Genomic DNA, 14,828 nt, shown 5'->3' on the forward strand with positions numbered 1-14,828 from the left:
ATACTTTCATTTTTCTATATGTAGACATCCAGTTAGACCAACACCATTTGTTGAAGATAATATCATTTTTCCCTTATATGGTTTTGGCTTCTTTGTCAAAAATCAAGAATCCTTAGGTGTGTGGATTAATTTCAGGATTTTCAATTAAATTACATTGATCACCTAGTTTGTTTCTATGTAATTACCATTCAGTTTTTTATTACTGCTGCTCTGTATTACAGCTTGAAATCAGGGAAGAAGATAGCTCCAGAGGTTCTTTTATTATGCAGGATTGTTTTAGCGATTCTGGGTTTTTTGCTTTTCCATATGAAGTTAAGAATTTTCTCTCAAGGCCTGAAAAGAATTGTGTTGGTATTTTGATATGAATTGCATTGAGTCTGTAGATTGCTTTTGGTAAGATCACCATTTTTACTATGTTAGTCCTACTGATCCATGAGCATGGGAGATTTTTCCATCTCCTGATTTCTTCTTCAATTTCTTTATTTAGAGGCTTGAATTTCTTGTCATACAGGTCTTTCACTTGTTTGGTTAGAGTTCTTCAAGTGGGTCCTCTAGTAATGTGTTTATGATGTGGACTCTGCTGCCTGCATTTGATTATTTCCTCCAATGGGTCTGCCTTGCCTGGCTTCAGTGTATGTCATTGATCTCAGTCTGAATGCATTTTTATGTTCTCGAATGGCTTGGATGTGGAGAGGTCTTCTTTTCTGAGTATAAGGGGAGGGAAAATAAGGGAAGATGATGGGATGCAGGAACCAGGAGAAAAGGTGGGAGGGACTACAGTTGGGATGTAAAGTGACTATGCGAAATGAAGAATGCTGGGAGCATCTTTGGGCTTGGATCTCTCTCTGGCCTCTGCTTACCATCCTGGACCATCTGGGACACAGAGAGCAAACAAGCACAGGTGAGTTTGGCACAGGCCAGAGCCCACATTAGCTGTCATCCCAAAGAGGACTATGGGGCACCTGAGCAGCTTGTGGTTTAGAGCTCTCTCAGCCTTTTTTCCTGCCTGGCTGAACTGGGACACAGCCAGCAAATCCAGCAGAGCTAAGGTGTGCTCAGGCTCTAACACCCACTGCCCACCATCCTGAGGAGGCCTTCAGGGAGCCCTGGCAAACAGCCTTTGGGTTGGAGCTCTCTTTTCCTGCTCCCAACCTGTTTGACACACCTAGAACACAGACAGCGACACCATCATCGGAACCTCCAAACCTGCTAATATCAGAGACTAGATGGCTAGACACCAGCATAAGAGCACAAGCAACAAAACTCAGAGCCATATAATACCACCAGAAACCAATGGTCCTACCACAGCAAGCCTTCGAGATACTAACACCTCTGAAGCATAAGAAGAAGATTTTTAAATCTGAGGTGATAAAAATGATAGAAGCCTTGAAGGAGGAAAATAAATCTCTAAAGAAAATATAGGAAAATGCATTGAAATAGATTAAGAAATTTAATGAATCCTATAAAGAATTATAAGAACATACAACCAAATTGGAGAAATAAATGAATAAAACTGTTCAAAATCTTAAAAGGGAATTAGAAGCAACAAAGAAAATACAATCTGAGGCAATCCTGGAGTTGGAAACCTAGAGAAGAGAACAGGAATTGCAGACACAAGCAACATCAACAGAATACAAGAGATGGAAAAGAGAACTCAAGTGTAGAAGACATGGTTGAAGTTATCAATATATCAGTCAAAAAATGATAAAGTAAAAAGTTCCTGACACAAAACATTCATGAAGTCTGTGACACTATTTTAAAAAAACCAAATCTAAGAATAATAAGAATAGGAGGAGGAGGAGAACCCAAGCTTGATGGCCCAGAAAACATTTTCAACTAAATCATAGAAGAAAACTTCCCCAACCTAATGAAAGGAATGTACATAAGCATAAAAGAAGGCTACAGAACACCAGATAGATTGGACCAGAAATGAAATTCCTCCTACCACATAATAGTCAAAACACTAAACGTACAGGACAAAGAAAGAATATTAAAAACTGCAAGAGAGAAAAAAAGTCAAAGTCACATATAAAAGCAAACATATCAGAATTACACCTGACTTCTCAACAGAGACTATGAAAGCCAGAAAGGCCTGCATAGATGTCATGCAGACACTAAGAGACCAAAGATACCAACCCAGGCTACTAAACCCAGCAAAACTTTCAATCACCCTAGACAGAGAACACAAGATATTCCAGTACAAAACAGTACCTAGCCACAAATCCAGCCCTACAGAAATACTATAAGGAAAACTCCAACACAAGGAAGCTAACTATGCCCAGGAAAAAAACAGGAAATAAATAATCCCACATACACAAAACCAACCAACCAAACAAACACACACACATACTACTAATACTATTACTACTACTACTACTACCAACAACAACAATATAAAAAAACCAGGAACTAATAATGACTGGCCATTAATTTCTCTCAACATCAATGGTCTCAACTCAACTCTCCAGTAAAAAGACACAGGCTAAAAGAATGGATGCAAAAACAGGACCTGTCATTGTGCTGCATGTAAGAAACACACCTCAGCAATAAAGATAGACATTACCTCAGAGTAAATGTCTGGAAAAAGGTATTTCAATCAACCAGACCCAAGAAGCAAGCTGGAGTATCCACTCTAATACCTAATAAAATAATACTCATCAAAGGAAAAATACACCAAGATGACATCTCAACCCTGAAAGTCTATTCACAAATACAGGAGCACCTACAGTCATAAAAGAAACATTATTAAAGCTTAAATCACACATCGAACCTCACACATTAATAGTGGGAGACTTCAACTTGTACAAAACTCATATACAAGTAGATTAAAGGCATCAACATAAAACCAAATACACTAAACCTGTTAGAATAAAAGGTGAGGAAGAGCCTTGAGCTCATTGGCACAGGAGACAACTTCCTGAACAGAACAGCAACAGCTCAAGCTATAAGATCAACAATTAATAGTGGAACCTCATGAAGCTGAAAAGCATCTATAAGGCAAAGGACACTGTCAACAGAGCAAAACAACAGCCTACAGATTGAGAGAAGATCTTCCCCCAACAAAGTGCAGCTAGTCTTATGGAACAGCTGAGGGATAGAAGGAGATAGGAGCTCCACAAGGAGGCCAATGGAACCAATGAATTGGAGCACAGGGTGTGAGGGGTACAGGGTGCTGCAGAGACTGAGATACCAACCAAGGACCGTGCATGGGGAGGACCTAGCTCCTCTGGTTATGTGTAGTAGATAGGCAGCTCTGTCTCCTTTTGGGTCCCATAATATGAGGAATAGGAGCTACTTCTGGTATGCGCTGTGGTGCCCACTTGTTGAACACCTCCCCCTGGTGGGGTGGCTTTACCAGGCCGGAGATGAAGAGGATACGGGCAACCCAGATGAGACTTGATCGGCTGAAGTCTGATGATAAGGGAGGAGGATTCCTCCTTTCTGAGGACTAGGGGAAGGTGTAGGAGGGGAATTAGGGAGGGATGTGCAACTCGGAGGTGATGAGGGAGGGACTACTATCAGGATATAAAGTGAACAATTTTTTTTTAAATGGTAGAATTTTTAAAAATAAATAAAGGATGCTGGAAAGGAAAGAACTCAAAGGGTGAAGTTATTCAGTTTTAAGTCTCAGATGCTGAAAACATTCCTTTCTAGGAATAGACCTAGCAGGCAGAGGTAGTAAGCCTCGGAGATGACAGCAGACATCAGGTGAATAAAAGGTAATTTTATACATACCTTAAAAAATGTGAGAATAACCAGCTATGAAAAAGTGTCATTTAGATTAGACAATCAGAGGGACATTTACTGTAATAATGGCTTCAAGACTAGGTTATCTGTAATATTTTTAAACTCCCGTGGGCTGAAGAACCAATTCAAGGACTTCAATGTTCTCTTAGTTTGAGCTCCCTTTTTACTGTCTGTAGAAATATAACATTTATATAAATGAAAGTATGAAATTCTTTTCTCAATGTGTTTGTAGGGTTTTATTTTTCTCCTCTATATGGATATAAATATGTTTGCAAAAACAAATATTTTTATTCATCAAGACATTCCAGTTTCATTTTGGGTTCTTTTGAAGCCTAAAATAAATTCCTGTTTAATTTATTTAATGCAGTTACATATTTTTCAGATGGCAAAGGTGAGTTTTCCCTGACAATCCACAGTCTCAACACACAGGCACCATTCTCACGATGAAGCCAGCAGCCTCACCAAGCTCTGCATTTTCTTAAGAGCAGTCAATCTCAGCAGAGGAGTCCTCTAACCTTAAGAAGTCACAGACTTCCCCTTATGAGGCTCAGCTGCTTCCCAGGTTCTCCCAAATTCTCTCAGAGGCTGTAGAATTCGTGAAGAGCATCTAAGGGGTGGCACAGTATGCATGCTAGGTAAGTGTTAGTGCTAACTCAACTTCTGTAACAGAATTACTCTTAAAATATAATGGCTCGTATTAAATACTTCTCCAAACAAGTAAATCTTTTTTTCTCTATGACTAGTGTTTTATTCTTTTTCCTTTATTAATTTATTCTTGTTACATCTCAATGGTTATCCCATCCCTTGTATCCTCCCATTCTTCCCTCCCTCCTCTTTTCCCCTTATTCCCCTCCCCTATGACTGTTCCTATGGGGGATTACCTCCCCCTGTATATGCTCATAGGGTATCATCAACAATGCAACATCAGATGGGAAGTGAAGGTCACAAAAGCACTGTTCCACCTAGATTTCTTCTGCCTTATGATACTACTATCCTCTAGGTGTTCCTCACCTGCCTTGAGAGACATTGGCTAGCCACCACCACTGAAAAACTGAAAGTAGGCAGTCAGTATAATCCTTAAAGAAGTGATCTAGACATTGGTCACATTTCCCACTGGCTATCAAGGCTGAGAAAAGCATCCAGAGAGACACAGCCACGGGCCATGCTGAAACTGGAAGGTGTAGGGGGGGGAGTATATTCCTACAAGAAGGAAGGGGTGAATAGATAAGGAGTTATCTATACGTGCTTCAGAAAGTTATGTGCCTAATCAATTTCACCCAGAAATGTTGTTGAATATTTCATCTGTAGCAGTGTGTTGGGCTCCACAAGAGAATTTGCATATGTGCATCAATGTTTTATCAAAAAGGTGGATGTAGTGTCTGTAGGGAAATACATTGTATGCATTGAAGACTGTCATAATTATATTAATCATGCCCATAATGACATAATATGTCATATGTGCTGAGTGAGTGCTGGGGAAGATACGAGACATTAATATTCAGAGACATTCCCTGATACATAGATGGATAGAGATGTGGCAGCCATTTGTCTTTGCCTTATTCTACTACTGTCCTTTTTTACCCCAACACCAAAGGACCTGACACAGATTCAGTCATTTTTACCTTTCTGCCACTGGGGGGGGGGCAGGGAAGCATTATATAATCTTTAAGAAGATAGATAGATAGATAGATAGATAGATAGATAGATAGATAGATGCATATATGTGTGTTTAGATGTGATTGAAAAAAAACATGCTTATTTGCATTCCTTGTAACATTGTAACATAAATACATCTATGCTCACCTTTCGGTTAAGCTGCAGCTGAATCAATCAACTGCATCCTCTAATGGTGGAAACAGATGGAAACAGAATGAGCTTCTGAATCTTCCTCAAGGGCATTGTAGAAGATGCTGCACCCTTAACCGAAAACTGCTCAATTTCGCAACAGAGTTGGCCAATGTAGGCACAGTCCTATATTCTCACTAATTTTGAATTAATACTCTAGAAGCCAGCAGCTGACAATGAGCCTGAACAGTTGGTATCACACCTGAGGCCTCCTTTAAAAGACCATTCTCATCAGAGTCAGACACGGGAAGGATCTATTAGAAGGGGAAATGAGTACATTTTCTCTAAGACGACTTAAGTAGGAATTTCTCTCAAACTAATTAAGATTCTATTCTATTTCAGAAGCTAATGTTAGAAGCAGACATTCTGTTTGGGAATTATTTATAAATGAATTCAGAAGGTTGCTGAGCACTTGAAATGATACTTTTTGCCTAGTGGAAGCTCAATAAAAATGCTTGAAGAAAACAAATAAGTACAAAATAGTATTTTAAACAAAAGGACAATTGTTCAAGGTGAATGAATAGGGTATACAGCGTTATATCTAAGGGACACGGAAGTTCTTATATGTAGAACACGTGGCACTTTCTGCTGTTACAAACAACCTGATTTCTCAGTATTAAGCCTGTATACTCAGGATTTCTGTATGTGTGGAAAAAGAACATAGTGTAGATTCATTTTATTCTGAACATATCTGGCATAAAACGGGTTGAAAAAATATATTTAAATACACATTTTCTTTTCTCTAATGTGTACAGGTATGTGATGCATGCATGTCTGTCCGTGTGTGTGTGTGTGTGTGTGTGTGTGTGTGTGTGTGTGTGTGACTATGTGTATGAGCATGCATATGCACACCACATGTACCAACACCTGCTCCGCTTAGGCCAGAGCAGGACTTCAATGTCTTCCTTGATCACTTGATCACTTTCTATCTTATTTCCTTGAGATACAATCTTTCATTGAACCTGAAGTGATTGGCCAGAGAATTCCAACTTGCACAGCAAGCATATTATCTACCAAGCCATCACTCTTGTTCTTCAAATATACATGTTAACCTCATACATTAGATTTGATGTTCAAGCAACTGGCTTAAAAACCCAAAATTGCTAACATATAATAGACAAAAATATCTTTACCTGCTGCTTTAGTAAGCAGTAGAAATTTTCTCAGTTGTACTCTGAATGTTTCCATAATTTAGTTGGTAGCATGCCTGTAGAGTAGGCATGATGACCTGGGTTCAAACCCCTATAGTTATCAATTAAGCATTTAACACACACTGGAAACCCTAACACTTGAGAGGTAGAGGCAATGGATCAGGAGTTCAGTATCATCCTCCGTTGTATAAAGAGTTTAAATCCAACCTGGACTACATGAAATTCTTTCTGGAAGGAAAGAAAGAAAGAAAGAGAGGGAGAAAAGGGGAGAGAGAGAAGGAAGGAAGGGAAGAAAGAAAGAAAGAAAGAAAGAAAGAAAGAAAGAAAGGAAGGAAGAAAGGAAGAAGGGATAGAGAAGCAGGAGGGAGGAGAGAGGAAAGAGGAAGAGAGGAGATGAGATCCAAGATGGCGGCACCTAACACACACCTTGTTTAATCAGCAGGACACCAGTGACTATTAAAAATCCCAAGGACCGAGCAGACTCCACAGTCGGGATCACAAGTGAATCTGATCTCTGGGCATCCAGAAAGGGCACAGAGAGAGCTCCTAGGTTCTCTAACAGCCGCAACGCACCCTCACACCTGCCACAAGCCTGGCTGGCACACAGCTATTGAACTTCCTAGTGCACAGTACTAGCTTGAGTCTGTAAAACCACAAGTGTCTGTGGGTTCTAGCACAGAGCAGACCCCACATTCAGGATCACAAACGGATCTGATTTCAGGTCTCCCAGAACAACCACAGAGAGAGCTCCGGGGTTCCTAAGCAGCCGCTGCACACATGCGGGACCCAAAACAACTGCCTGGCAGGCTGCTATTGAACCCCCTAGTACACAGAACTAGCTTGAGACTGCAAAATCACCAGTGTCTGTGGGTCCTAACATCAAGCAGACCCCACATTCAGGATCACAAGCGGATCTGATCTCAGGTCACCGAGAAAAGCCACAAAGACAGCTCCTGGTTTCCCTAATAGTCGCCACGCGTCCATGGACCACCACACACCTGGCTGACAGGAAGATCTTGAACTCCCTAGCCCACAGAACTTGGTTAGAGTGTGCAAAACCACCAGTGTCTGTGGGTTCTAGCACCGAGCAGACCCCACAGTTGGGATCGCAAACGAATCTGATCTCAGGTCATCCAGAAAAAAACACAGAAAGTTCCGTGGTCCAAGCAGGCACTGGGCATACACTCCAACAAGACACATGACAATGGGAAGAGGTGAGAGGAATAACCCAAACAACAATCCACAGGGCCATCTGAACCACCAGACACTGAAACCAGCCGTCTCACAGCACAACAAGCCCTGGAGATACTATCACAGCTGACTCACAAAGAAGGACTTAAAATTATAAAAATGATAGAGACCTTAAAGGAGGAAAATAAATCCCTCAAACTAGAACTGGGATACACAAAGAAAGAACTGAACAAATCACTTGAAGGAACTACAATCCAACAGAAGAAATAAAATGAATAAAATGTTTCATCACCTAAAACAGGAGATACAAGCTATGAAGAAAATACAATCTGAGATAATACAGAAAATAGAAACCCTAGAAAAGAGGGCAGGATCTACAGACACAAGCCTAACCAATAGAATTCAAGAGATGGAACATAGAATACCAGAGACAGAAGATATGACTGAAGAAATGGATAAAGCAGTCAGAGAAAATGCTAACTCTAAAAAGCTCTTGACACAGAATATCCAAGAAATCTGGGACACTATAAAAAGACCAAACCTAAGAATCATAGGAATAGAAGTAAAAGAACACTCCCAACTTCAAGGTACAGAAAATATATTCAACAAAATCATGGTTAAAAAAAACTTCCTTAACCAAAGAAAGAAATATCCATAAACATACAAGGAAAGCGACAGAATCCCAGACATTGGACCAGAAATGAAAATCCTCCTGCCACATCATAGTCAAAACATTACATGTACAGGACAAAGAAAGAATATTAAAAGCTGCCAGAGAAAAAAGCCAAGTCACAAATACAGGCAAACCTATCAGAATTACACCTGACTTCTCAATAGAGAAGCCAGAAGGGTCTGGGCAGAAGTCATGCAGACACTAAGAGACCAGAGATGCCAACTCAGGCTACAATACTCAGCAAAGCTTTCGATCACCATAGATGGGGAAAACGAGATATTACGTGACAAAACCAAGTTCAAAGAGTACCTAACCACAAATCCACCTCTATAGAAGATACTAGAAGGAAAACTCTAGCCCAAGGAGGATAATTTTACCCAGAGAAACAAATGAAATAAATAATCACACACCCACAAAACAAAAGAAAGGAAGCTCACACACACACACACCTTCCACCACTACCAACATCAAAATAATAGGAACCATTAACCACTGGTCATTAATAGCACTCAGCATCAATGGCCTCAACTTCCCAATGAAGAGACACAGGCTAACAGAACGGATGTGAAAACAGGACCTATTAATCTTATGCATACAAGAAATACACCTCAGCAATAAAGATAAACATTACCTTAGAGTAATGGGCTAAGTAAAAAAGGGTATTCCAAGCAAACGGACCAAAGAAAAAAGCTGGAGTAGCCATTCTAGTACCTAATAAAATAGACTTTCAACCAAAACTAATCAAGAGACTGGAAAGGACACTTCATACTCATCAAAAGAAAAAGACACCAAGATGATGTCTTGATTCTGAACATCTATGCCCCTAATTCAGGAGCACTCACATTCATTAAAAAAAAAAAAAAACATTACTAAAGCTTAAATCGTACACTGAACCTCACACTTTAATAGTGGAAGACTTTCCAACACCCCACTCTCACTAACAGAGAGATCATCGCAGCAGAACTAACTGGAGAATCATTGAAACTAACAGACATCACGAACAAAATGGACCTAACTAATATATACAGAACTTTTGACCCAAACACTAAAGAATTCACCTTTTTCTCAGCACCTCATGGCACCTTCTCCAAAATCGACCAAATAATTGGTCACAAAGCAAACCTCAACAGATACAAAAAGATTGAAATAATTCCTTGTATCCTATCAGACCACCATGGATTAAAGCTGGAACTCAATAACAACATAAACAACAGAAAGCCTACAAACACATGGAAACTGAACAATTCCCTACTCAGTGATATCTGGGTAAGGAATGAAATTAAAAAATTAAAATATTTCTAGAATTCAATGAATCTAAAGGCACAACATACCAAACTCATGGGACACAATGAAAGCAGTGTTAAGAGGAAATTCGTAGCACTAAATGCCTTTATAAAGAAATTGGAGAAATCCTATATTAACAACTTATCAACACACCTGAAAGCTGTAGAACAAAAAGAAACAGAATCACCAAAAAGGAGTAGAAGGCTGGAAATCATCAAACTCAGGGCTGAAATCAATAAAATAGAAACAAAGAGAACAATTCAAATAATCAACAAAACCACAAGCTGGTTTTTGAGAAAATCAACAAGATAGACAAACTCTTAGCCAAACTAAATAAAAGGCAAAGGGAGACCAATCAAATCAACAAAATCAGAAAAAAAGGAGACATAACAATAACCAGTGAGAAAATCCAAGGAATCATTAGGTTGTACTTCAAAAGTCTATCAGCCACAAAATTTGAAAACCTAAATGAAATGGGCAATTTCCTTGATAGATATCAACTAGCAAAATTGAACCAAGATCAGGTAAACAAATTAAATAGTCCTATATCTATCTCCTAAGGAAATTGAAGAAATCTTCAAAAGTTCCCCAAGTACACACACACACACACACACACACACACACACACACACACACACAGCAAAGCCCAAGGCTGGATGGATTCACTGCAGAATTCTACAAGACAGTCAAAGATGAGCTAATATCAATTCTCTTTAAACTTTTCCACAAAATAGAAACAGAAGGAACGTTACCAAACTAATTCTATGAGGCCATAGTCACCTTGATACCTAAACCACAGAAAGACTCTAAAAAGAAAGAGAATTTCAGACTAATTTCTCTTATGAACATTGTTGCAAAAATACTCAATAAAATACTCCCAATCTGAATCCATGAACACATCAAAAATAATATTCACCATGACCAAGTAGGCTTCATACCAGGTATACAGGGGTGGTTCAATATATGGAAATCCATCAACGTAATCTACCAAATAAGCAAACTGAAAAAAGAAACCCACATGATCATCTCCTTAGATGCTGAAAAAGCATTTCACAAAATCCAGCACCAATTCATGTTTAAAGTCTTGGAGAGAGGAAAAATACAAGGCACATACCTCAACATAATAAAGGCAATATACAGCAAGACTATCGCCAACATCAAACTAAATGGAGAGAGACTTAAAGCAGTTCTACTGAAATCAGGGACAAGAAAAGGCTGGCCACTCTCTCCATAGCTCTTGAATATAGTACTTGAAGTTCTAGCCAGAGCAATAAGACAATCAAAGGAGATCAAGGAGATACAAATAGGAAAGGAAGAAGTCAAACTATCACTATTTGTGGATGACATGATAGTATACATAAGTGACCCTAAAAATTCTACCAAGGAGCTTCTGCAGCTGATAAACACCTTCAGCAAAGTGGCTGGATACAAAATCCACTTTAAAAATCAGTAGCTCTCTTCTATACAAATGAAAAACAGGCTGAGAAAGAAATTAGGACAAATACACCCTTCACAATAGCCATAAATGGTCTAAAATATCTTGGTGTAACTCTAACCAAACAAGTGAAAGACTTATATGAAAAAACACTTCAATTCTCTAAAGAAAGAAATAGAAGAAGATATTAGAATATGGAAAGACTTCCCATGTTCATGGATTGGGATAATCAACATAGTAAAATGTCCATCTTTCTAAAGGCAATTTATAGATTCAATGCAACACCCATCAAAATTGCAAGACAATTCTTTACAGACCTTGAAAGATCAATTCTCAACTTCATATGGAAAAACAAAAAACCCAGAATAGTTAAAACAATCCTGTACAATAAAAGATCTTCTGGATGAATTTCCATCCCAGATTTCAAGCTGTACTATAGAGCAACAGTAATTAAAACAGCATGGTACTGGCATGGAAATAGGCTGGTTGGTCTATGGACTCAAATAGAATATCTAGAAATAAACCCACACATCTATGGGCATTTGAGTTTTGACAAAGAAGCCACAGCCATACAATGGAAAAAAGGATAACATCTTCAACAAATGGTGCTGGTCTAACTGGATGGGTACATGTAGAAAAAATGCAAATATACCCATATTTATCACCATGCACACAACTAAAGTCTGAGTGGAATAAAGACCTCAACTTAAAACTGGACACTCTAAATCTGTTAGAAGAAAAAGTGGGGAAGAGCCTTGAACTCATTGGCACAGGAGACAATTTCCTGAACAGAATACCAACAGCTCAGGCTCTAAGATGAACCACTAATAAATGGTACCTCATGAAACTGAAAATCTTCTGTAAGGCAATCAACAGAACAAAACAACCACAGAACAAAACAAAATCCTACAGACTTGGAAAAGATCTTCATGAACCACACATCTGATGAAGGTCTAATATCCAAAATATATAAAGAACTCAAGAAATTAAACACCACCAAGCCAAATATACCAATTTTTAAAGATGAGATACAGAGCTAAACAGAGAATTCTCAACTGAGGAATATCTAATGGCTGGGAAACAATTAAAGAAATGCTCAACATCTCTAGTCATGAGAGAAATGCAAATCAAAACAGCTCTGAGATTCCATCTTACAGCTATCTGAGTGGCTAAGATAAAAAATTCAAGTGTTGGCACATGCTGGCAATGATGGGGGAGAGAGAGGAACACTCCTCCATTGCTGGTGGGAGTGCAAACTTGTACAATCACTTTGGAAATCAATCTGGTGCTACCTCAGGAAATTGGAAATAAGCCTACCTCAAGACCCAGCTATACTACTTCTGGGCATATACCCTAAAGAGGGAAGAGGGCTCCCCTTTCTAAGGGCTAGGCAAAGAGGGAAAATGAGTTGAAGGAGGGGATGGGATCAGGAGTTGATGAGGGGGGTGGGATCAGGAGGTGATAAGAGAGGAGGCTGTAATCAAGGTGTAAAGAATTCAAACTGCAGAACAAGCAGGTAACTTATATTGCTAAACCCACTACATGGGAATAGCTCTGAGACTGGCTGAGATACGAATATCTATGCATAGATAAGGGTTCATATTGGTCACAGATTCTCTATGACTTATAATTAGTGACCATTCTTAGTATGGCATGAAGGAAGATTTGCAGATTTCTTACTTCTGCTCATGCAATGAACAGAGAGCCAGCCTTAATTGCTCTGTACATCCTGTACACCTCATACAAGTAATTATGTTAGAACTGTATAATGCTTGTGAGAAATTATGTTTTCAGAACAAAAGAACTAGACACTGACAGTGGATCAGACCTGAAAGGATTCATTCCTTTCAGCTTGCTGTACGCTGATGTCCTGCATCCTCCATGTTCCAGCCCCAGGTGCCTCAATTGCTGTTACCCATCAGAACAGGACAGCTCCCAGGACAGCACTGTAGAAAGCTTCTGATCCCCGTTGGTCCAGCATTTCAGACTGTTCCACATAGGACTACTATTAAGCCTGAAATTTCTCAACATTTTTTCATCTTTTTTTTCCTTGTCTTATTTATGTATTTATTTATTTATTTTATTAATTTATTCTTGTTACATCTCAATGGTTATCCCATCCCTTGTATCCTCCCATTCCTCCCTCCCTCCCATTTTCCCCTTACTCCCCTCCCCTATGACTGTGCCTGAGGGGCACTTCCTCCCCCTTTATATGCTTATAGGGTATCAAGTCTCTTTTTGGTAGCCTGCTATCCTTCCTCTAAGTGCCACCAGGTCTCCCCCTCCAGGGGACATGGTCAAATATGAGGCACCAGAGTACGTGTGAAAGTCATTCCAGGCATGCAGGGATGGTTTAATATACAGAAATCCATCAATGTAATCCACCATATAAACAAACTGAAAATAAAAAACCACATGATCATCTCCTTAGATGCAGAGAAAGCATTTGATAAAATCCAACACCCATTCATGTTCAAAGTTTTGGAGAGATCGGGGATACAAGGCACTTTCCTCAACATAATAAAGGCTATATACAGCAAGCCAGCAGCCAAAATCAAATTAAATGGTGAGATACTCAAGGAAATTCCTCTAAAATCGGGAACAAGGCAAGGCTGCCCACTCTCTCCATATCTCTCAACATTTATAACCTGGACCACCAATGCTATCCCTGGCTTGCTTAACCATTTTCCCCAGTTTTTAAGGGCCCCTCCAAAGGTATTATTCACTCTAAATCATCCTAAAGAAACCTTAAGAGAATGATGTCCAAATTCCTCTAAGGGGGTTGGGTAGGTTTCTGTTTGCTCTCTTGGTCTACAGATGCTTATTTTCATCAGGGGGAGTTGGTTATAAGTTATTACTGGTCTTATATAGAGAGAAAGCTAGGTTGGACTCAGGGACATCTCTCTTTTCACTTATATTTCTTTTGTAGATAAAGAGATAGTAGCTGAAAAGAAGGAAAGGGGGATATAGAAATATAGAAGAATAGAACAAAAGGTAGATTATTGAATCTACTCCTCAAATCAAGGCCTTAATTGTCACTCACAAATAAGGTTATTTTTAATTCATTGGCATAGAATTTTGTATATTGATGCAAATCATGGTCATGTCAAATACAAGTCTAATTTTATCACAAGAATATATATCCTAGGTCTAACAGATAAATATGATATATAAGGTAAAATCGTTAAATAAGGTCTTCAAAAGTCTTAGAGACCTACAGAATATGGCATTTAAAGATGTTTTTATTAAAGATTCCTTGACAACATGACAAGTTAACTCCTGGCAACACCCAGCCTGCTTCAAAGAAGATGATGACTTCAAAGAATCTCCTTACAGAGTTGGCTTCAAATGTGGAAAACAAGCCACTGGGCAAAATGTCCTCCTTTCTGCCACAGACAGAATTCTGCCTAAAAATGGGCAAACTTAGACTCGGGCAGAGTCAATGGCCAAACTCTGCCAAGACAGGGTAAGCGAGTTCTCAATAGTTCCAGCCTCACAAATA

The sequence above is a fragment of the Acomys minous genome, assembly GCF_964271855.1.
Source record: "Acomys minous genome assembly, chromosome: 17".
NCBI classification, from domain to species: domain Eukaryota; kingdom Metazoa; phylum Chordata; class Mammalia; order Rodentia; family Muridae; genus Acomys; species Acomys minous.